General features: G+C 47.0%; 37 non-coding genes across 37 annotated transcripts; all 37 read right to left on the bottom strand.

The window, feature by feature from the left end:
• Positions 1–3,877: 3,877 nt before the first annotated feature.
• LOC140129143 (U4 spliceosomal RNA) lies at positions 3,878–4,019 on the bottom strand. The gene has a single exon (XR_011855352.1). It is a non-coding gene; the product is annotated as a U4 spliceosomal RNA (small nuclear RNA).
• A 259-nt stretch (positions 4,020–4,278) lies between these two features.
• On the bottom strand, positions 4,279–4,420 carry LOC140129142 (U4 spliceosomal RNA). Its single transcript, XR_011855351.1, has one exon. It is a non-coding gene; the product is annotated as a U4 spliceosomal RNA (small nuclear RNA).
• A 259-nt stretch (positions 4,421–4,679) lies between these two features.
• On the bottom strand, positions 4,680–4,821 carry LOC140129141 (U4 spliceosomal RNA). The gene has a single exon (XR_011855350.1). It is a non-coding gene; the product is annotated as a U4 spliceosomal RNA (small nuclear RNA).
• Positions 4,822–5,080: 259 nt separating this feature from the next.
• Positions 5,081–5,222, bottom strand: LOC140129140 (U4 spliceosomal RNA). Its single transcript, XR_011855349.1, has one exon. It is a non-coding gene; the product is annotated as a U4 spliceosomal RNA (small nuclear RNA).
• A 259-nt stretch (positions 5,223–5,481) lies between these two features.
• On the bottom strand, positions 5,482–5,623 carry LOC140129139 (U4 spliceosomal RNA). Its single transcript, XR_011855348.1, has one exon. It is a non-coding gene; the product is annotated as a U4 spliceosomal RNA (small nuclear RNA).
• A 259-nt stretch (positions 5,624–5,882) lies between these two features.
• On the bottom strand, positions 5,883–6,024 carry LOC140129138 (U4 spliceosomal RNA). The gene has a single exon (XR_011855347.1). It is a non-coding gene; the product is annotated as a U4 spliceosomal RNA (small nuclear RNA).
• Positions 6,025–6,283: 259 nt separating this feature from the next.
• Positions 6,284–6,425, bottom strand: LOC140129137 (U4 spliceosomal RNA). The gene has a single exon (XR_011855346.1). It is a non-coding gene; the product is annotated as a U4 spliceosomal RNA (small nuclear RNA).
• Positions 6,426–6,684: 259 nt separating this feature from the next.
• On the bottom strand, positions 6,685–6,826 carry LOC140129135 (U4 spliceosomal RNA). Its single transcript, XR_011855344.1, has one exon. It is a non-coding gene; the product is annotated as a U4 spliceosomal RNA (small nuclear RNA).
• Positions 6,827–7,085: 259 nt separating this feature from the next.
• On the bottom strand, positions 7,086–7,227 carry LOC140129134 (U4 spliceosomal RNA). Its single transcript, XR_011855343.1, has one exon. It is a non-coding gene; the product is annotated as a U4 spliceosomal RNA (small nuclear RNA).
• Positions 7,228–7,486: 259 nt separating this feature from the next.
• On the bottom strand, positions 7,487–7,628 carry LOC140129155 (U4 spliceosomal RNA). Its single transcript, XR_011855364.1, has one exon. It is a non-coding gene; the product is annotated as a U4 spliceosomal RNA (small nuclear RNA).
• A 259-nt stretch (positions 7,629–7,887) lies between these two features.
• LOC140129133 (U4 spliceosomal RNA) lies at positions 7,888–8,029 on the bottom strand. Its single transcript, XR_011855342.1, has one exon. It is a non-coding gene; the product is annotated as a U4 spliceosomal RNA (small nuclear RNA).
• Positions 8,030–8,288: 259 nt separating this feature from the next.
• LOC140129132 (U4 spliceosomal RNA) lies at positions 8,289–8,430 on the bottom strand. Its single transcript, XR_011855341.1, has one exon. It is a non-coding gene; the product is annotated as a U4 spliceosomal RNA (small nuclear RNA).
• A 259-nt stretch (positions 8,431–8,689) lies between these two features.
• LOC140129131 (U4 spliceosomal RNA) lies at positions 8,690–8,831 on the bottom strand. Its single transcript, XR_011855340.1, has one exon. It is a non-coding gene; the product is annotated as a U4 spliceosomal RNA (small nuclear RNA).
• Positions 8,832–9,090: 259 nt separating this feature from the next.
• LOC140129130 (U4 spliceosomal RNA) lies at positions 9,091–9,232 on the bottom strand. The gene has a single exon (XR_011855339.1). It is a non-coding gene; the product is annotated as a U4 spliceosomal RNA (small nuclear RNA).
• Positions 9,233–9,491: 259 nt separating this feature from the next.
• On the bottom strand, positions 9,492–9,633 carry LOC140129127 (U4 spliceosomal RNA). The gene has a single exon (XR_011855338.1). It is a non-coding gene; the product is annotated as a U4 spliceosomal RNA (small nuclear RNA).
• A 259-nt stretch (positions 9,634–9,892) lies between these two features.
• On the bottom strand, positions 9,893–10,034 carry LOC140129126 (U4 spliceosomal RNA). The gene has a single exon (XR_011855337.1). It is a non-coding gene; the product is annotated as a U4 spliceosomal RNA (small nuclear RNA).
• A 259-nt stretch (positions 10,035–10,293) lies between these two features.
• Positions 10,294–10,435, bottom strand: LOC140129125 (U4 spliceosomal RNA). The gene has a single exon (XR_011855336.1). It is a non-coding gene; the product is annotated as a U4 spliceosomal RNA (small nuclear RNA).
• A 259-nt stretch (positions 10,436–10,694) lies between these two features.
• LOC140129124 (U4 spliceosomal RNA) lies at positions 10,695–10,836 on the bottom strand. The gene has a single exon (XR_011855335.1). It is a non-coding gene; the product is annotated as a U4 spliceosomal RNA (small nuclear RNA).
• A 259-nt stretch (positions 10,837–11,095) lies between these two features.
• On the bottom strand, positions 11,096–11,237 carry LOC140129122 (U4 spliceosomal RNA). The gene has a single exon (XR_011855333.1). It is a non-coding gene; the product is annotated as a U4 spliceosomal RNA (small nuclear RNA).
• Positions 11,238–11,496: 259 nt separating this feature from the next.
• On the bottom strand, positions 11,497–11,638 carry LOC140129121 (U4 spliceosomal RNA). Its single transcript, XR_011855332.1, has one exon. It is a non-coding gene; the product is annotated as a U4 spliceosomal RNA (small nuclear RNA).
• Positions 11,639–11,897: 259 nt separating this feature from the next.
• LOC140129120 (U4 spliceosomal RNA) lies at positions 11,898–12,039 on the bottom strand. Its single transcript, XR_011855331.1, has one exon. It is a non-coding gene; the product is annotated as a U4 spliceosomal RNA (small nuclear RNA).
• A 259-nt stretch (positions 12,040–12,298) lies between these two features.
• On the bottom strand, positions 12,299–12,440 carry LOC140129119 (U4 spliceosomal RNA). Its single transcript, XR_011855330.1, has one exon. It is a non-coding gene; the product is annotated as a U4 spliceosomal RNA (small nuclear RNA).
• A 259-nt stretch (positions 12,441–12,699) lies between these two features.
• LOC140129118 (U4 spliceosomal RNA) lies at positions 12,700–12,841 on the bottom strand. Its single transcript, XR_011855329.1, has one exon. It is a non-coding gene; the product is annotated as a U4 spliceosomal RNA (small nuclear RNA).
• Positions 12,842–13,100: 259 nt separating this feature from the next.
• On the bottom strand, positions 13,101–13,242 carry LOC140129154 (U4 spliceosomal RNA). Its single transcript, XR_011855363.1, has one exon. It is a non-coding gene; the product is annotated as a U4 spliceosomal RNA (small nuclear RNA).
• Positions 13,243–13,501: 259 nt separating this feature from the next.
• Positions 13,502–13,643, bottom strand: LOC140129116 (U4 spliceosomal RNA). The gene has a single exon (XR_011855328.1). It is a non-coding gene; the product is annotated as a U4 spliceosomal RNA (small nuclear RNA).
• Positions 13,644–13,902: 259 nt separating this feature from the next.
• Positions 13,903–14,044, bottom strand: LOC140129115 (U4 spliceosomal RNA). The gene has a single exon (XR_011855327.1). It is a non-coding gene; the product is annotated as a U4 spliceosomal RNA (small nuclear RNA).
• A 259-nt stretch (positions 14,045–14,303) lies between these two features.
• On the bottom strand, positions 14,304–14,445 carry LOC140129114 (U4 spliceosomal RNA). Its single transcript, XR_011855326.1, has one exon. It is a non-coding gene; the product is annotated as a U4 spliceosomal RNA (small nuclear RNA).
• Positions 14,446–14,704: 259 nt separating this feature from the next.
• LOC140129113 (U4 spliceosomal RNA) lies at positions 14,705–14,846 on the bottom strand. The gene has a single exon (XR_011855325.1). It is a non-coding gene; the product is annotated as a U4 spliceosomal RNA (small nuclear RNA).
• A 259-nt stretch (positions 14,847–15,105) lies between these two features.
• On the bottom strand, positions 15,106–15,247 carry LOC140129112 (U4 spliceosomal RNA). Its single transcript, XR_011855324.1, has one exon. It is a non-coding gene; the product is annotated as a U4 spliceosomal RNA (small nuclear RNA).
• A 259-nt stretch (positions 15,248–15,506) lies between these two features.
• Positions 15,507–15,648, bottom strand: LOC140129110 (U4 spliceosomal RNA). Its single transcript, XR_011855322.1, has one exon. It is a non-coding gene; the product is annotated as a U4 spliceosomal RNA (small nuclear RNA).
• Positions 15,649–15,907: 259 nt separating this feature from the next.
• On the bottom strand, positions 15,908–16,049 carry LOC140129109 (U4 spliceosomal RNA). Its single transcript, XR_011855321.1, has one exon. It is a non-coding gene; the product is annotated as a U4 spliceosomal RNA (small nuclear RNA).
• A 259-nt stretch (positions 16,050–16,308) lies between these two features.
• On the bottom strand, positions 16,309–16,450 carry LOC140129108 (U4 spliceosomal RNA). Its single transcript, XR_011855320.1, has one exon. It is a non-coding gene; the product is annotated as a U4 spliceosomal RNA (small nuclear RNA).
• A 259-nt stretch (positions 16,451–16,709) lies between these two features.
• LOC140129107 (U4 spliceosomal RNA) lies at positions 16,710–16,851 on the bottom strand. The gene has a single exon (XR_011855319.1). It is a non-coding gene; the product is annotated as a U4 spliceosomal RNA (small nuclear RNA).
• A 259-nt stretch (positions 16,852–17,110) lies between these two features.
• Positions 17,111–17,252, bottom strand: LOC140129106 (U4 spliceosomal RNA). Its single transcript, XR_011855318.1, has one exon. It is a non-coding gene; the product is annotated as a U4 spliceosomal RNA (small nuclear RNA).
• Positions 17,253–17,511: 259 nt separating this feature from the next.
• LOC140129105 (U4 spliceosomal RNA) lies at positions 17,512–17,653 on the bottom strand. The gene has a single exon (XR_011855317.1). It is a non-coding gene; the product is annotated as a U4 spliceosomal RNA (small nuclear RNA).
• Positions 17,654–17,912: 259 nt separating this feature from the next.
• On the bottom strand, positions 17,913–18,054 carry LOC140129149 (U4 spliceosomal RNA). The gene has a single exon (XR_011855358.1). It is a non-coding gene; the product is annotated as a U4 spliceosomal RNA (small nuclear RNA).
• A 259-nt stretch (positions 18,055–18,313) lies between these two features.
• LOC140129104 (U4 spliceosomal RNA) lies at positions 18,314–18,455 on the bottom strand. The gene has a single exon (XR_011855316.1). It is a non-coding gene; the product is annotated as a U4 spliceosomal RNA (small nuclear RNA).
• Between the last annotated feature and the right edge of the window lie 328 nt (positions 18,456–18,783).

Here is an 18,783-nt window from a genome sequence, read left to right as displayed (position 1 = left end):
GCGACCGTGATCGTTACGCCCTTGCCTGTATTTCTATATATATTTATATTATTTTAAGGGGGGCCCTAGTCAGAAGTCTGCTATGGGGCCCTGCATCTTCTAGTTACGCCCCTGCTTCTTAGAGTACACTTGGGTTGGCCCTACACCTACAAATGACAGATTACTTTCCCATACACATACTTGCTTAATTTTTGGATCAGCTAATTGTGGCATATAAATGGAAAAGGGCAAATTTGAACTTAGCCTTGGGGCTTTGTGGGCACCACAAAGGTATCCCGTACATTGCATTGTGGCACATATACCCAATGATCAATGTTGCTTTGACTTCTAGGTTTCGCTAATATAATGACACTAGGAATATGCATAAGCTACAGCATATCTACTGCAAGTAATGCACACCAAAAATACTCAATCTTATCTTTCCGATATTACACAGCCTTCTCCTGGATCTTGCTTACCTGCTGAGTAATATGAAGGTCTTCCTTTGGCTCGGGTTCTTGCTATGCTTGTATTTTGGCTCTGATGCCAGAGTATATTCCCAATGTATATGCCCAATGTGAGCTCTACAATATCTTCCAGGAGACTGGACTGGCCGGATATCACGGATACAGTGCTGCAAATTGTATGTATAGCTTTATGTCCACTGGCACCTCAAACCTCATACATTGGACTCATTTTATTAAGTGACAAGTGTGTCTTATAATGATAGAGTTAATATTTTTTGTTTCATATCTTCCCTGCGCAAATCATTGGATTATGAATAGGATTATGTATAGGATTATAAAATTACTGTTCAACCTATGGTCCGTGTAGAGTAGAAGTATAACACGTTTTTACCACTTAACTACCTTATACCATTAAGGAAACAGACATAAACTGCCTTAGATCACCATAACTATACACATTTACCACTTCAATGCCCTACACCAGTGGTGGCGAACCTATGGCACTGGTGCCAGAGGCGGCACTCTGAGCCCTCTCTGTGGGCACCCAGGTCATCACCCCAGCATGAACTTCACCAGACAGGACTCAAAGAATCTTCCTACAATGATAGGGGAATCTGGCCTCCTCCTTTCAACTGTGTTGGTGTCTTTAGGAGGCTGAAGGATTGAAAGTTGTCAAAGAACAAGGAGAAATAAATTACTGTGTTGGCACTTTACAATAAATAAGTGGCTTTTAGTTGAAGTTTGGGCACTGAGGCTCTAAAAGGTTCGCCATCACTGCCCTACACAATCATCGGCACCAATGGACCGAGGTGTGGGAGACCGGGAGTGACGGAGGAGGTAAGTTATTTTTCTTTAACAGCCCTCCCCCACCTGCAGCATTTTAATTAAGTTGGACAACTCATTTAATTGTATAAAAAGATCATGTCCAAATCTGTCATGCAGCCCAGACATTAAAATGGGAACAAGATCAACCCTCTCCTCTTTAGCCAGCGGTCTAGTAGACTTGCCCACATGACCTTCTTACTTCATCGGGCCAGCTTTTCAAGATATATTCCACTTAGGGTTACACATAATAACTAAAGACAGTGGACATTAGGTATGGTTTTATCAAAATGCTGACTGTAACCTATTCATGACAGGGATTTGCCTTGCCTACTACGAAGCTGTGAACAACAATGGGCCAAGCCGTGACTACTGAATATTTAGTCAGGATTGTCGGAAAAATCTGTTCTTTCTGGCGCAGACTCATTATAAATGATCCGCAACACTTTTGCGCCTAAAAAACGTGACTTCCAAACAATTTTTTGGCACAGATACGATAATACATGTCCCCCAATGACACACTTAGCTCTGTTCCCAAGGAAACTAAGAGTTAGATCTGCTATCTGTCTGTAGTTGTAGAGTTAGGCCCCTTCCACACTAGCGAGTGAACTGACATGCTGAGTTCACTCCCGCGGTGCAGCGTTCGGGCCGTGCCTTCCCGGCAGCTTGCGTTGCGAGTGTGATGCGAGTTCATCGCATCACACTCGCTAGTGTGGAAGGGGCCTAAGTCTCTGCACGCTGCTGCTTGCTGGCAGGAAGTGGCTGTGTCTGAGCTGGTCTTTTAATGCAGGAGGGAAGGGCAGGTGGCAGAGAGCACCGCAGTATGCACACAAGAGAAGCTATTCATGAGAAGAATCCGGCCATAGTCAGAATGTGAAATGTCCTCTTCATTCTGTTGATTGATGGCAATATATCAAGTATTTTACTAATAAAAACTTAATAGCACAAAAAAAATATTTATACACATTTTTACTTTGCATACATTGCATACAAGGTATGATGGGAAATGTGTATGATGGGGAAGAAAAGAAGTGCGTACAGAGCAAGGTTAGTACTAGGTAATACTCTTCACTTTCAGCCTCTTTCTTTGTCCGCTGCTATATAGTGGGGGTGCCCTGTATCAGGCTGTCCTGACCACCAGTTGGTGACCAACACTTACTATACATAAAGTAAGGAAGTCCTTTTGGCTGGTGCGCTAGTGAAAAAAGTTGTTTGCTGTAAGGTGGGAGCTTTGGGGGCTACAGGACGGTGTATATGGCTGCTGCTCCTCGGATTCTTTGGGGTCTGAAGCAGCTGCTGGTTCCTCTTCCTTCTTCTGTAGGATGTAATTTTCTGTTTTTTGGTTCCATTAGCTTTGTTTGAAGAGGCCATGGTTTCTTTCAGGTTTCCTCCATAGGTAAGAATCATCTGGTCAGGCTTTCTTAACTTGAAATAAAAAGGGGGCAGAGCTCTGCAAATTTTCCAAGACTTCTCTGGTTCTCTTCAGGTGAGTGAAGATCTAAACAAATAACAGCTCTATGTTCTTATAAGAACGAAACCTACACTTTTTTTTACAGAGTAACCAGAGGATACAGTGAAATCGCACAGTACCTTTATTATAAAATCATCATCACAATATTATAATAATATCTACAATAGCACATATATATACTGTGCCAAAACACAGTACACAGCATAAAATAAAATAAGACTCTCAGTATTTAAAAAGCACAAACACATTACACGCACTGTGTTGCAGCACGGACCACAACACAAAATTCAACAAATTAAAAATCCTAATCTATGCACAATTGCTTTAATGATAGAACATGAACAGACAACAGTCACTTGTACTGCATATACTGTATCACAGCTCAACATAATATTAATAATCACACTTAGCATTAAGAGCACACAGGCTATTGCACCGGCATAGTACCATGAAAATACAACACCAGAACACTGCCCGGGCAATGCACCTAAACTATTGAAAATTTGGGAAAATAGTGGCGAGAAAGAGAAAGGGGTGGGGAGTAAAATGTCTCGAAGCTTTATCGAAATACAGACACACAAATGGGAAAGATAAGAAGAGAGATTTGCTGGTATTTCACTTCCTGGTTTGAACGATTTGCATAAATTATACTAATCCAACATTGGTCTGCAAGAGTCCAAATTAGGTTTTGAATGGGTCCCATGTGATTGGCCCCAGCTGATTGGAATCTCCACAAGTAGGGTATTGTGCATGAGGGAGGTCCACCTTTCTCAGGGGGTTAAAAGGTAAATGAGTCACATAAATTTGACTTGCTCTTGTCAGCTCTTGCTAACTATAATTTTATAGACTCTTGCTTTTGTAGTGTTGTTGTTGTTGCTGCTGCTGCTGCTAAATGACAAGTACTCTCAATTATACTCATCTGTATGTGCACAGCAAGACAACTTAGTAAGATACACTCTACATCAAGGAACACTAAAGTTGTCCCAGAAGAGATCTGTGCTGAGGAGCAGTGGAAAACGCTGTTAAAACTGTTGATAAGGTTGTGCACACGAAGATTGCAACTACCCTTTTGGCCACTTCCCCCTAATTTCCTTGCTCCCTACTCCTTCTTCATCTTTTTTTGCCACTGGAAATAAAGTCTCCTGAGAGACCATCAAAAATTGCCAATGCTGACTATATTTCAAGTCATCATGGCGGGGTATTGGGAAAAGTTTTCAACTAGCAATAACCGCGCCTCGGATAAAACCTCATGGGCTACAGTACTGCCACTGCGCAAAGCTAATTATGCAAAGCAAGGGGGTGACAACCTTAGTTGCAAGAGCTCTTTTGAAGCTAAGGCGACAAATACAGGGGCAACGCCCAGCCTTTCAGGCTGCAATGCTTCTTGGGAGAAGGCCCACAGAGAAATCCTGGAACTACCCTTCTGGCCACTTCCCCCTCATTTCCTTGCTGGTACTAGCCTGGGCCTCCTGTCAGCTGCAGCTTCCTCATTTCCTCTCCCTACTCCTTCTTCATCTTTTTTTGTCACTGGAAATAAAGTCTCCTGAGAGACCATCAAAAATTGCCAATGCTGACTATATTTCAAGTCATCATGGCGGGGTATTGGGAAAAGTTTTCAACTAGCAATAACCGCGCCTCGGATAAAACCTCATGGGCTACAGTACTGCCACTGCGCAAAGCTAATTATGCAAAGCAAGGGGGTGACAACCTTAGTTGCAAGAGCTCTTTTGAAGCTAAGGCGACAAATACAGGGGCAACGCCCAGCCTTTCAGGCTGCAATGCTTCTTGGGAGAAGGCCCACAGAGAAATCCTGGAACTACCCTTCTGGCCACTTCCCCCTCATTTCCTTGCTGGTACTAGCCTGGGCCTCCTGTCAGCTGCAGCTTCCTCATTTCCTCTCCCTACTCCTTCTTCATCTTTTTTTGTCACTGGAAATAAAGTCTCCTGAGAGACCATCAAAAATTGCCAATGCTGACTATATTTCAAGTCATCATGGCGGGGTATTGGGAAAAGTTTTCAACTAGCAATAACCGCGCCTCGGATAAAACCTCATGGGCTACAGTACTGCCACTGCGCAAAGCTAATTATGCAAAGCAAGGGGGTGACAACCTTAGTTGCAAGAGCTCTTTTGAAGCTAAGGCGACAAATACAGGGGCAACGCCCAGCCTTTCAGGCTGCAATGCTTCTTGGGAGAAGGCCCACAGAGAAATCCTGGAACTACCCTTCTGGCCACTTCCCCCTCATTTCCTTGCTGGTACTAGCCTGGGCCTCCTGTCAGCTGCAGCTTCCTCATTTCCTCTCCCTACTCCTTCTTCATCTTTTTTTGTCACTGGAAATAAAGTCTCCTGAGAGACCATCAAAAATTGCCAATGCTGACTATATTTCAAGTCATCATGGCGGGGTATTGGGAAAAGTTTTCAACTAGCAATAACCGCGCCTCGGATAAAACCTCATGGGCTACAGTACTGCCACTGCGCAAAGCTAATTATGCAAAGCAAGGGGGTGACAACCTTAGTTGCAAGAGCTCTTTTGAAGCTAAGGCGACAAATACAGGGGCAACGCCCAGCCTTTCAGGCTGCAATGCTTCTTGGGAGAAGGCCCACAGAGAAATCCTGGAACTACCCTTCTGGCCACTTCCCCCTCATTTCCTTGCTGGTACTAGCCTGGGCCTCCTGTCAGCTGCAGCTTCCTCATTTCCTCTCCCTACTCCTTCTTCATCTTTTTTTGCCACTGGAAATAAAGTCTCCTGAGAGACCATCAAAAATTGCCAATGCTGACTATATTTCAAGTCATCATGGCGGGGTATTGGGAAAAGTTTTCAACTAGCAATAACCGCGCCTCGGATAAAACCTCATGGGCTACAGTACTGCCACTGCGCAAAGCTAATTATGCAAAGCAAGGGGGTGACAACCTTAGTTGCAAGAGCTCTTTTGAAGCTAAGGCGACAAATACAGGGGCAACGCCCAGCCTTTCAGGCTGCAATGCTTCTTGGGAGAAGGCCCACAGAGAAATCCTGGAACTACCCTTCTGGCCACTTCCCCCTCATTTCCTTGCTGGTACTAGCCTGGGCCTCCTGTCAGCTGCAGCTTCCTCATTTCCTCTCCCTACTCCTTCTTCATCTTTTTTTGTCACTGGAAATAAAGTCTCCTGAGAGACCATCAAAAATTGCCAATGCTGACTATATTTCAAGTCATCATGGCGGGGTATTGGGAAAAGTTTTCAACTAGCAATAACCGCGCCTCGGATAAAACCTCATGGGCTACAGTACTGCCACTGCGCAAAGCTAATTATGCAAAGCAAGGGGGTGACAACCTTAGTTGCAAGAGCTCTTTTGAAGCTAAGGCGACAAATACAGGGGCAACGCCCAGCCTTTCAGGCTGCAATGCTTCTTGGGAGAAGGCCCACAGAGAAATCCTGGAACTACCCTTCTGGCCACTTCCCCCTCATTTCCTTGCTGGTACTAGCCTGGGCCTCCTGTCAGCTGCAGCTTCCTCATTTCCTCTCCCTACTCCTTCTTCATCTTTTTTTGTCACTGGAAATAAAGTCTCCTGAGAGACCATCAAAAATTGCCAATGCTGACTATATTTCAAGTCATCATGGCGGGGTATTGGGAAAAGTTTTCAACTAGCAATAACCGCGCCTCGGATAAAACCTCATGGGCTACAGTACTGCCACTGCGCAAAGCTAATTATGCAAAGCAAGGGGGTGACAACCTTAGTTGCAAGAGCTCTTTTGAAGCTAAGGCGACAAATACAGGGGCAACGCCCAGCCTTTCAGGCTGCAATGCTTCTTGGGAGAAGGCCCACAGAGAAATCCTGGAACTACCCTTCTGGCCACTTCCCCCTCATTTCCTTGCTGGTACTAGCCTGGGCCTCCTGTCAGCTGCAGCTTCCTCATTTCCTCTCCCTACTCCTTCTTCATCTTTTTTTGTCACTGGAAATAAAGTCTCCTGAGAGACCATCAAAAATTGCCAATGCTGACTATATTTCAAGTCATCATGGCGGGGTATTGGGAAAAGTTTTCAACTAGCAATAACCGCGCCTCGGATAAAACCTCATGGGCTACAGTACTGCCACTGCGCAAAGCTAATTATGCAAAGCAAGGGGGTGACAACCTTAGTTGCAAGAGCTCTTTTGAAGCTAAGGCGACAAATACAGGGGCAACGCCCAGCCTTTCAGGCTGCAATGCTTCTTGGGAGAAGGCCCACAGAGAAATCCTGGAACTACCCTTCTGGCCACTTCCCCCTCATTTCCTTGCTGGTACTAGCCTGGGCCTCCTGTCAGCTGCAGCTTCCTCATTTCCTCTCCCTACTCCTTCTTCATCTTTTTTTGCCACTGGAAATAAAGTCTCCTGAGAGACCATCAAAAATTGCCAATGCTGACTATATTTCAAGTCATCATGGCGGGGTATTGGGAAAAGTTTTCAACTAGCAATAACCGCGCCTCGGATAAAACCTCATGGGCTACAGTACTGCCACTGCGCAAAGCTAATTATGCAAAGCAAGGGGGTGACAACCTTAGTTGCAAGAGCTCTTTTGAAGCTAAGGCGACAAATACAGGGGCAACGCCCAGCCTTTCAGGCTGCAATGCTTCTTGGGAGAAGGCCCACAGAGAAATCCTGGAACTACCCTTCTGGCCACTTCCCCCTCATTTCCTTGCTGGTACTAGCCTGGGCCTCCTGTCAGCTGCAGCTTCCTCATTTCCTCTCCCTACTCCTTCTTCATCTTTTTTTGTCACTGGAAATAAAGTCTCCTGAGAGACCATCAAAAATTGCCAATGCTGACTATATTTCAAGTCATCATGGCGGGGTATTGGGAAAAGTTTTCAACTAGCAATAACCGCGCCTTGGATAAAACCTCATGGGCTACAGTACTGCCACTGCGCAAAGCTAATTATGCAAAGCAAGGGGGTGACAACCTTAGTTGCAAGAGCTCTTTTGAAGCTAAGGCGACAAATACAGGGGCAACGCCCAGCCTTTCAGGCTGCAATGCTTCTTGGGAGAAGGCCCACAGAGAAATCCTGGAACTACCCTTCTGGCCACTTCCCCCTCATTTCCTTGCTGGTACTAGCCTGGGCCTCCTGTCAGCTGCAGCTTCCTCATTTCCTCTCCCTACTCCTTCTTCATCTTTTTTTGTCACTGGAAATAAAGTCTCCTGAGAGACCATCAAAAATTGCCAATGCTGACTATATTTCAAGTCATCATGGCGGGGTATTGGGAAAAGTTTTCAACTAGCAATAACCGCGCCTCGGATAAAACCTCATGGGCTACAGTACTGCCACTGCGCAAAGCTAATTATGCAAAGCAAGGGGGTGACAACCTTAGTTGCAAGAGCTCTTTTGAAGCTAAGGCGACAAATACAGGGGCAACGCCCAGCCTTTCAGGCTGCAATGCTTCTTGGGAGAAGGCCCACAGAGAAATCCTGGAACTACCCTTCTGGCCACTTCCCCCTCATTTCCTTGCTGGTACTAGCCTGGGCCTCCTGTCAGCTGCAGCTTCCTCATTTCCTCTCCCTACTCCTTCTTCATCTTTTTTTGTCACTGGAAATAAAGTCTCCTGAGAGACCATCAAAAATTGCCAATGCTGACTATATTTCAAGTCATCATGGCGGGGTATTGGGAAAAGTTTTCAACTAGCAATAACCGCGCCTCGGATAAAACCTCATGGGCTACAGTACTGCCACTGCGCAAAGCTAATTATGCAAAGCAAGGGGGTGACAACCTTAGTTGCAAGAGCTCTTTTGAAGCTAAGGCGACAAATACAGGGGCAACGCCCAGCCTTTCAGGCTGCAATGCTTCTTGGGAGAAGGCCCACAGAGAAATCCTGGAACTACCCTTCTGGCCACTTCCCCCTCATTTCCTTGCTGGTACTAGCCTGGGCCTCCTGTCAGCTGCAGCTTCCTCATTTCCTCTCCCTACTCCTTCTTCATCTTTTTTTGTCACTGGAAATAAAGTCTCCTGAGAGACCATCAAAAATTGCCAATGCTGACTATATTTCAAGTCATCATGGCGGGGTATTGGGAAAAGTTTTCAACTAGCAATAACCGCGCCTCGGATAAAACCTCATGGGCTACAGTACTGCCACTGCGCAAAGCTAATTATGCAAAGCAAGGGGGTGACAACCTTAGTTGCAAGAGCTCTTTTGAAGCTAAGGCGACAAATACAGGGGCAACGCCCAGCCTTTCAGGCTGCAATGCTTCTTGGGAGAAGGCCCACAGAGAAATCCTGGAACTACCCTTCTGGCCACTTCCCCCTCATTTCCTTGCTGGTACTAGCCTGGGCCTCCTGTCAGCTGCAGCTTCCTCATTTCCTCTCCCTACTCCTTCTTCATCTTTTTTTGCCACTGGAAATAAAGTCTCCTGAGAGACCATCAAAAATTGCCAATGCTGACTATATTTCAAGTCATCATGGCGGGGTATTGGGAAAAGTTTTCAACTAGCAATAACCGCGCCTCGGATAAAACCTCATGGGCTACAGTACTGCCACTGCGCAAAGCTAATTATGCAAAGCAAGGGGGTGACAACCTTAGTTGCAAGAGCTCTTTTGAAGCTAAGGCGACAAATACAGGGGCAACGCCCAGCCTTTCAGGCTGCAATGCTTCTTGGGAGAAGGCCCACAGAGAAATCCTGGAACTACCCTTCTGGCCACTTCCCCCTCATTTCCTTGCTGGTACTAGCCTGGGCCTCCTGTCAGCTGCAGCTTCCTCATTTCCTCTCCCTACTCCTTCTTCATCTTTTTTTGTCACTGGAAATAAAGTCTCCTGAGAGACCATCAAAAATTGCCAATGCTGACTATATTTCAAGTCATCATGGCGGGGTATTGGGAAAAGTTTTCAACTAGCAATAACCGCGCCTCGGATAAAACCTCATGGGCTACAGTACTGCCACTGCGCAAAGCTAATTATGCAAAGCAAGGGGGTGACAACCTTAGTTGCAAGAGCTCTTTTGAAGCTAAGGCGACAAATACAGGGGCAACGCCCAGCCTTTCAGGCTGCAATGCTTCTTGGGAGAAGGCCCACAGAGAAATCCTGGAACTACCCTTCTGGCCACTTCCCCCTCATTTCCTTGCTGGTACTAGCCTGGGCCTCCTGTCAGCTGCAGCTTCCTCATTTCCTCTCCCTACTCCTTCTTCATCTTTTTTTGTCACTGGAAATAAAGTCTCCTGAGAGACCATCAAAAATTGCCAATGCTGACTATATTTCAAGTCATCATGGCGGGGTATTGGGAAAAGTTTTCAACTAGCAATAACCGCGCCTCGGATAAAACCTCATGGGCTACAGTACTGCCACTGCGCAAAGCTAATTATGCAAAGCAAGGGGGTGACAACCTTAGTTGCAAGAGCTCTTTTGAAGCTAAGGCGACAAATACAGGGGCAACGCCCAGCCTTTCAGGCTGCAATGCTTCTTGGGAGAAGGCCCACAGAGAAATCCTGGAACTACCCTTCTGGCCACTTCCCCCTCATTTCCTTGCTGGTACTAGCCTGGGCCTCCTGTCAGCTGCAGCTTCCTCATTTCCTCTCCCTACTCCTTCTTCATCTTTTTTTGTCACTGGAAATAAAGTCTCCTGAGAGACCATCAAAAATTGCCAATGCTGACTATATTTCAAGTCATCATGGCGGGGTATTGGGAAAAGTTTTCAACTAGCAATAACCGCGCCTCGGATAAAACCTCATGGGCTACAGTACTGCCACTGCGCAAAGCTAATTATGCAAAGCAAGGGGGTGACAACCTTAGTTGCAAGAGCTCTTTTGAAGCTAAGGCGACAAATACAGGGGCAACGCCCAGCCTTTCAGGCTGCAATGCTTCTTGGGAGAAGGCCCACAGAGAAATCCTGGAACTACCCTTCTGGCCACTTCCCCCTCATTTCCTTGCTGGTACTAGCCTGGGCCTCCTGTCAGCTGCAGCTTCCTCATTTCCTCTCCCTACTCCTTCTTCATCTTTTTTTGTCACTGGAAATAAAGTCTCCTGAGAGACCATCAAAAATTGCCAATGCTGACTATATTTCAAGTCATCATGGCGGGGTATTGGGAAAAGTTTTCAACTAGCAATAACCGCGCCTCGGATAAAACCTCATGGGCTACAGTACTGCCACTGCGCAAAGCTAATTATGCAAAGCAAGGGGGTGACAACCTTAGTTGCAAGAGCTCTTTTGAAGCTAAGGCGACAAATACAGGGGCAACGCCCAGCCTTTCAGGCTGCAATGCTTCTTGGGAGAAGGCCCACAGAGAAATCCTGGAACTACCCTTCTGGCCACTTCCCCCTCATTTCCTTGCTGGTACTAGCCTGGGCCTCCTGTCAGCTGCAGCTTCCTCATTTCCTCTCCCTACTCCTTCTTCATCTTTTTTTGCCACTGGAAATAAAGTCTCCTGAGAGACCATCAAAAATTGCCAATGCTGACTATATTTCAAGTCATCATGGCGGGGTATTGGGAAAAGTTTTCAACTAGCAATAACCGCGCCTCGGATAAAACCTCATGGGCTACAGTACTGCCACTGCGCAAAGCTAATTATGCAAAGCAAGGGGGTGACAACCTTAGTTGCAAGAGCTCTTTTGAAGCTAAGGCGACAAATACAGGGGCAACGCCCAGCCTTTCAGGCTGCAATGCTTCTTGGGAGAAGGCCCACAGAGAAATCCTGGAACTACCCTTCTGGCCACTTCCCCCTCATTTCCTTGCTGGTACTAGCCTGGGCCTCCTGTCAGCTGCAGCTTCCTCATTTCCTCTCCCTACTCCTTCTTCATCTTTTTTTGTCACTGGAAATAAAGTCTCCTGAGAGACCATCAAAAATTGCCAATGCTGACTATATTTCAAGTCATCATGGCGGGGTATTGGGAAAAGTTTTCAACTAGCAATAACCGCGCCTCGGATAAAACCTCATGGGCTACAGTACTGCCACTGCGCAAAGCTAATTATGCAAAGCAAGGGGGTGACAACCTTAGTTGCAAGAGCTCTTTTGAAGCTAAGGCGACAAATACAGGGGCAACGCCCAGCCTTTCAGGCTGCAATGCTTCTTGGGAGAAGGCCCACAGAGAAATCCTGGAACTACCCTTCTGGCCACTTCCCCCTCATTTCCTTGCTGGTACTAGCCTGGGCCTCCTGTCAGCTGCAGCTTCCTCATTTCCTCTCCCTACTCCTTCTTCATCTTTTTTTGTCACTGGAAATAAAGTCTCCTGAGAGACCATCAAAAATTGCCAATGCTGACTATATTTCAAGTCATCATGGCGGGGTATTGGGAAAAGTTTTCAACTAGCAATAACCGCGCCTCGGATAAAACCTCATGGGCTACAGTACTGCCACTGCGCAAAGCTAATTATGCAAAGCAAGGGGGTGACAACCTTAGTTGCAAGAGCTCTTTTGAAGCTAAGGCGACAAATACAGGGGCAACGCCCAGCCTTTCAGGCTGCAATGCTTCTTGGGAGAAGGCCCACAGAGAAATCCTGGAACTACCCTTCTGGCCACTTCCCCCTCATTTCCTTGCTGGTACTAGCCTGGGCCTCCTGTCAGCTGCAGCTTCCTCATTTCCTCTCCCTACTCCTTCTTCATCTTTTTTTGTCACTGGAAATAAAGTCTCCTGAGAGACCATCAAAAATTGCCAATGCTGACTATATTTCAAGTCATCATGGCGGGGTATTGGGAAAAGTTTTCAACTAGCAATAACCGCGCCTCGGATAAAACCTCATGGGCTACAGTACTGCCACTGCGCAAAGCTAATTATGCAAAGCAAGGGGGTGACAACCTTAGTTGCAAGAGCTCTTTTGAAGCTAAGGCGACAAATACAGGGGCAACGCCCAGCCTTTCAGGCTGCAATGCTTCTTGGGAGAAGGCCCACAGAGAAATCCTGGAACTACCCTTCTGGCCACTTCCCCCTCATTTCCTTGCTGGTACTAGCCTGGGCCTCCTGTCAGCTGCAGCTTCCTCATTTCCTCTCCCTACTCCTTCTTCATCTTTTTTTGCCACTGGAAATAAAGTCTCCTGAGAGACCATCAAAAATTGCCAATGCTGACTATATTTCAAGTCATCATGGCGGGGTATTGGGAAAAGTTTTCAACTAGCAATAACCGCGCCTCGGATAAAACCTCATGGGCTACAGTACTGCCACTGCGCAAAGCTAATTATGCAAAGCAAGGGGGTGACAACCTTAGTTGCAAGAGCTCTTTTGAAGCTAAGGCGACAAATACAGGGGCAACGCCCAGCCTTTCAGGCTGCAATGCTTCTTGGGAGAAGGCCCACAGAGAAATCCTGGAACTACCCTTCTGGCCACTTCCCCCTCATTTCCTTGCTGGTACTAGCCTGGGCCTCCTGTCAGCTGCAGCTTCCTCATTTCCTCTCCCTACTCCTTCTTCATCTTTTTTTGTCACTGGAAATAAAGTCTCCTGAGAGACCATCAAAAATTGCCAATGCTGACTATATTTCAAGTCATCATGGCGGGGTATTGGGAAAAGTTTTCAACTAGCAATAACCGCGCCTTGGATAAAACCTCATGGGCTACAGTACTGCCACTGCGCAAAGCTAATTATGCAAAGCAAGGGGGTGACAACCTTAGTTGCAAGAGCTCTTTTGAAGCTAAGGCGACAAATACAGGGGCAACGCCCAGCCTTTCAGGCTGCAATGCTTCTTGGGAGAAGGCCCACAGAGAAATCCTGGAACTACCCTTCTGGCCACTTCCCCCTCATTTCCTTGCTGGTACTAGCCTGGGCCTCCTGTCAGCTGCAGCTTCCTCATTTCCTCTCCCTACTCCTTCTTCATCTTTTTTTGTCACTGGAAATAAAGTCTCCTGAGAGACCATCAAAAATTGCCAATGCTGACTATATTTCAAGTCATCATGGCGGGGTATTGGGAAAAGTTTTCAACTAGCAATAACCGCGCCTCGGATAAAACCTCATGGGCTACAGTACTGCCACTGCGCAAAGCTAATTATGCAAAGCAAGGGGGTGACAACCTTAGTTGCAAGAGCTCTTTTGAAGCTAAGGCGACAAATACAGGGGCAACGCCCAGCCTTTCAGGCTGCAATGCTTCTTGGGAGAAGGCCCACAGAGAAATCCTGGAACTACCCTTCTGGCCACTTCCCCCTCATTTCCTTGCTGGTACTAGCCTGGGCCTCCTGTCAGCTGCAGCTTCCTCATTTCCTCTCCCTACTCCTTCTTCATCTTTTTTTGTCACTGGAAATAAAGTCTCCTGAGAGACCATCAAAAATTGCCAATGCTGACTATATTTCAAGTCATCATGGCGGGGTATTGGGAAAAGTTTTCAACTAGCAATAACCGCGCCTCGGATAAAACCTCATGGGCTACAGTACTGCCACTGCGCAAAGCTAATTATGCAAAGCAAGGGGGTGACAACCTTAGTTGCAAGAGCTCTTTTGAAGCTAAGGCGACAAATACAGGGGCAACGCCCAGCCTTTCAGGCTGCAATGCTTCTTGGGAGAAGGCCCACAGAGAAATCCTGGAACTACCCTTCTGGCCACTTCCCCCTCATTTCCTTGCTGGTACTAGCCTGGGCCTCCTGTCAGCTGCAGCTTCCTCATTTCCTCTCCCTACTCCTTCTTCATCTTTTTTTGTCACTGGAAATAAAGTCTCCTGAGAGACCATCAAAAATTGCCAATGCTGACTATATTTCAAGTCATCATGGCGGGGTATTGGGAAAAGTTTTCAACTAGCAATAACCGCGCCTCGGATAAAACCTCATGGGCTACAGTACTGCCACTGCGCAAAGCTAATTATGCAAAGCAAGGGGGTGACAACCTTAGTTGCAAGAGCTCTTTTGAAGCTAAGGCGACAAATACAGGGGCAACGCCCAGCCTTTCAGGCTGCAATGCTTCTTGGGAGAAGGCCCACAGAGAAATCCTGGAACTACCCTTCTGGCCACTTCCCCCTCATTTCCTTGCTGGTACTAGCCTGGGCCTCCTGTCAGCTGCAGCTTCCTCATTTCCTCTCCCTACTCCTTCTTCATCTTTTTTTGCCACTGGAAATAAAGTCTCCTGAGAGACCATCAAAAATTGCCAATGCTGACTATATTTCAAGTCATCATGGCGGGGTATTGGGAAAAGTTTTCAACTAGCAATAACCGCGCCTCGGATAAAACCTCATGGGCTACAGTACTGCCACTGCGCAAAGCTAATTATGCAAAGCAAGGGGGTGACAACCTTAGTTGCAAGAGCTCTTTTGAAGCTAAGGCGACAAATACAGGGGCAACGCCCAGCCTTTCAGGCTGCAATGCTTCTTGGGAGAAGGCCCACAGAGAAATCCTGGAACTACCCTTCTGGCCACTTCCCCCTCATTTCCTTGCTGGTACTAGCCTGGGCCTCCTGTCAGCTGCAGCTTCCTCATTTCCTCTCCCTACTCCTTCTTCATCTTTTTTTGTCACTGGAAATAAAGTCTCCTGAGAGACCATCAAAAATTGCCAATGCTGACTATATTTCAAGTCATCATGGCGGGGTATTGGGAAAAGTTTTCAACTAGCAATAACCGCGCCTCGGATAAAACCTCATGGGCTACAGTACTGCCACTGCGCAAAGCTAATTATGCAAAGCAAGGGGGTGACAACCTTAGTTGCAAGAGCTCTTTTGAAGCTAAGGCGACAAATACAGGGGCAACGCCCAGCCTTTCAGGCTGCAATGCTTCTTGGGAGAAGGCCCACAGAGAAATCCTGGAACTACCCTTCTGGCCACTTCCCCCTCATTTCCTTGCTGGTACTAGCCTGGGCCTCCTGTCAGCTGCAGCTTCCTCATTTCCTCTCCCTACTCCTTCTTCATCTTTTTTTGTCACTGGAAATAAAGTCTCCTGAGAGACCATCAAAAATTGCCAATGCTGACTATATTTCAAGTCATCATGGCGGGGTATTGGGAAAAGTTTTCAACTAGCAATAACCGCGCCTCGGATAAAACCTCATGGGCTACAGTACTGCCACTGCGCAAAGCTAATTATGCAAAGCAAGGGGGTGACAACCTTAGTTGCAAGAGCTCTTTTGAAGCTAAGGCGACAAATACAGGGGCAACGCCCAGCCTTTCAGGCTGCAATGCTTCTTGGGAGAAGGCCCACAGAGAAATCCTGGAACTACCCTTCTGGCCACTTCCCCCTCATTTCCTTGCTGGTACTAGCCTGGGCCTCCTGTCAGCTGCAGCTTCCTCATTTCCTCTCCCTACTCCTTCTTCATCTTTTTTTGTCACTGGAAATAAAGTCTCCTGAGAGACCATCAAAAATTGCCAATGCTGACTATATTTCAAGTCATCATGGCGGGGTATTGGGAAAAGTTTTCAACTAGCAATAACCGCGCCTCGGATAAAACCTCATGGGCTACAGTACTGCCACTGCGCAAAGCTAATTATGCAAAGCAAGGGGGTGACAACCTTAGTTGCAAGAGCTCTTTTGAAGCTAAGGCGACAAATACAGGGGCAACGCCCAGCCTTTCAGGCTGCAATGCTTCTTGGGAGAAGGCCCACAGAGAAATCCTGGAACTACCCTTCTGGCCACTTCCCCCTCATTTCCTTGCTGGTACTAGCCTGGGCCTCCTGTCAGCTGCAGCTTCCTCATTTCCTCTCCCTACTCCTTCTTCATCTTTTTTTGTCACTGGAAATAAAGTCTCCTGAGAGACCATCAAAAATTGCCAATGCTGACTATATTTCAAGTCATCATGGCGGGGTATTGGGAAAAGTTTTCAACTAGCAATAACCGCGCCTCGGATAAAACCTCATGGGCTACAGTACTGCCACTGCGCAAAGCTAATTATGCAAAGCAAGGGGGTGACAACCTTAGTTGCAAGAGCTCTTTTGAAGCTAAGGCGACAAATACAGGGGCAACGCCCAGCCTTTCAGGCTGCAATGCTTCTTGGGAGAAGGCCCACAGAGAAATCCTGGAACTACCCTTCTGGCCACTTCCCCCTCATTTCCTTGCTGGTACTAGCCTGGGCCTCCTGTCAGCTGCAGCTTCCTCATTTCCTCTCCCTACTCCTTCTTCATCTTTTTTTGTCACTGGAAATAAAGTCTCCTGAGAGACCATCAAAAATTGCCAATGCTGACTATATTTCAAGTCATCATGGCGGGGTATTGGGAAAAGTTTTCAACTAGCAATAACCGCGCCTCGGATAAAACCTCATGGGCTACAGTACTGCCACTGCGCAAAGCTAATTATGCAAAGCAAGGGGGTGACAACCTTAGTTGCAAGAGCTCTTTTGAAGCTAAGGCGACAAATACAGGGGCAACGCCCAGCCTTTCAGGCTGCAATGCTTCTTGGGAGAAGGCCCACAGAGAAATCCTGGAACTACCCTTCTGGCCACTTCCCCCTCATTTCCTTGCTGGTACTAGCCTGGGCCTCCTGTCAGCTGCAGCTTCCTCATTTCCTCTCCCTACTCCTTCTTCATCTTTTTTTGTCACTGGAAATAAAGTCTCCTGAGAGACCATCAAAAATTGCCAATGCTGACTATATTTCAAGTCATCATGGCGGGGTATTGGGAAAAGTTTTCAACTAGCAATAACCGCGCCTCGGATAAAACCTCATGGGCTACAGTACTGCCACTGCGCAAAGCTAATTATGCAAAGCAAGGGGGTGACAACCTTAGTTGCAAGAGCTCTTTTGAAGCTAAGGCGACAAATACAGGGGCAACGCCCAGCCTTTCAGGCTGCAATGCTTCTTGGGAGAAGGCCCACAGAGAAATCCTGGAACTACCCTTCTGGCCACTTCCCCCTCATTTCCTTGCTGGTACTAGCCTGGGCCTCCTGTCAGCTGCAGCTTCCTCATTTCCTCTCCCTACTCCTTCTTCATCTTTTTTTGTCACTGGAAATAAAGTCTCCTGAGAGACCATCAAAAATTGCCAATGCTGACTATATTTCAAGTCATCATGGCGGGGTATTGGGAAAAGTTTTCAACTAGCAATAACCGCGCCTCGGATAAAACCTCATGGGCTACAGTACTGCCACTGCGCAAAGCTAATTATGCAAAGCAAGGGGGTGACAACCTTAGTTGCAAGAGCTCTTTTGAAGCTAAGGCGACAAATACAGGGGCAACGCCCAGCCTTTCAGGCTGCAATGCTTCTTGGGAGAAGGCCCACAGAGAAATCCTGGAACTACCCTTCTGGCCACTTCCCCCTCATTTCCTTGCTGGTACTAGCCTGGGCCTCCTGTCAGCTGCAGCTTCCTCATTTCCTCTCCCTACTCCTTCTTCATCTTTTTTTGTCACTGGAAATAAAGTCTCCTGAGAGACCATCAAAAATTGCCAATGCTGACTATATTTCAAGTCATCATGGCGGGGTATTGGGAAAAGTTTTCAACTAGCAATAACCGCGCCTCGGCTAAAACCTCATGGGCTACAGTACTGCCACTGCGCAAAGCTAATTATGCAAAGCAAGGGGGTGACAACCTTAGTTGCAAGAGCTCTTTTGAAGCTAAGGCGACAAATACAGGGGCAACGCCCAGCCTTTCAGGCTGCAATGCTTCTTGGGAGAAGGCCCACAGAGAAATCCTGGAACTACCCTTCTGGCCACTTCCCCCTCATTTCCTTGCTGGTACTAGCCTGGGCCTCCTGTCAGCTGCAGCTTCCTCATTTCCTCTCCCTACTCCTTCTTCATCTTTTTTTGTCACTGGAAATAAAGTCTCCTGAGAGACCATCAAAAATTGCCAATGCTGACTATATTTCAAGTCATCATGGCGGGGTATTGGGAAAAGTTTTCAACTAGCAATAACCGCGCCTCGGATAAAACCTCATGGGCTACAGTACTGCCACTGCGCAAAGCTAATTATGCAAAGCAAGGGGGTGACAACCTTAGTTGCAAGAGCTCTTTTGAAGCTAAGGCGACAAATACAGGGGCAACGCCCAGCCTTTCAGGCTGCAATGCTTCTTGGGAGAAGGCCCACAGAGAAATCCTGGAACTACCCTTCTGGCCACTTCCCCCTCATTTCCTTGCTGGTACTAGCCTGGGCCTCCTGTCAGCTGCAGCTTCCTCATTTCCTCTCCCTACTCCTTCTTCATCTTTTTTTGTCACTGGAAATAAAGTCTCCTGAGAGACCATCAAAAATTGCCAATGCTGACTATATTTCAAGTCATCATGGCGGGGTATTGGGA

Source organism: Engystomops pustulosus, chromosome 4, assembly GCF_040894005.1.
Source record: "Engystomops pustulosus chromosome 4, aEngPut4.maternal, whole genome shotgun sequence".
NCBI classification, from domain to species: domain Eukaryota; kingdom Metazoa; phylum Chordata; class Amphibia; order Anura; family Leptodactylidae; genus Engystomops; species Engystomops pustulosus.
The sequence above is the reverse complement of the archived record's forward strand: the minus strand, read 5'-3'. Positions and strand labels throughout refer to the sequence as shown.